The 812-nt window shown below is 38.5% G+C and overlaps 1 non-coding gene across 1 annotated transcript; it reads left to right on the forward strand.

Annotated features, from left to right (window-relative positions):
• Nucleotides 1–245: 245 nt before the first annotated feature.
• Nucleotides 246–352, forward strand: LOC113756383. Its single transcript, XR_003465938.1, has one exon. It is a non-coding gene; the product is annotated as a small nucleolar RNA R71 (small nucleolar RNA).
• Nucleotides 353–812: the final 460 nt, after the last annotated feature.

Here is an 812-nt window from a genome sequence, read left to right on the forward strand (position 1 = left end):
TCATCACATTATTCATTTGAGCACTCAACATATTGAGAGTGTCCATTTCGATCATACCTGCGTGACGTCTTGTATTACCTCTCTCATTGGCCCATTGGTAGTTATTTGCTGCCATTTCTTCTATCAAATTATGAGCCTCTTGGGGTGATTTACCCATTAAAGCTCCACCTGCAGCTGCATCGATCATAGTTTTAGTAGAAAAAACTAAACCATTATAGAAGGTTTGTATGATTAACCATTCCGGCAGTCCATGATGTGGACATTTCCGAAGCAAATCTCTAAACCTTTCCCATGCCTCATATAATGATTCTCCTTCCAATTGGCTAAAACTAGTGATATCCATTCTAAACTTAGCAGTCTTACCTGGTGGAAAATACTTATTTAAGAATGCTCTTGATAGTTCATCCCATCCAGTGAAAGTATTAGGAGCATGAGAGTGTAGCCAAAGTTTGGCCTTATCTCTCAATGAAAATGGGAACAATCTTAGCCTTATGGCATCATCACTAACTCCATTCATTTTAATTGTATCACAAATTTCCAAGAATGTAGCCAAGTGTGTATTAGGATCTTCTACTGCATTACCTCCAAATTGAGATTGTTGAACCATTTGGATAAGTGATGGTTTAATCTCAAAATTGTTAGCATTTACCGTAGGCCTTACTATGCTTGTTTGAGATCCTTGTGTTCCCGGTAGAGTATAATCTCGTAGAACTCGCCTATTTGGGTCATTTTCGGCCATCTCTTCCGCAAATGGTAGTTCTATCAAAATTTCCTCTATCGGTTGCCAAATCTCTTGTTCCTCTTGCTGTTGT

Source organism: Coffea eugenioides, unplaced genomic scaffold, assembly GCF_003713205.1.
Source record: "Coffea eugenioides isolate CCC68of unplaced genomic scaffold, Ceug_1.0 ScVebR1_2245;HRSCAF=3236, whole genome shotgun sequence".
Lineage (NCBI taxonomy): Eukaryota > Viridiplantae > Streptophyta > Magnoliopsida > Gentianales > Rubiaceae > Coffea > Coffea eugenioides.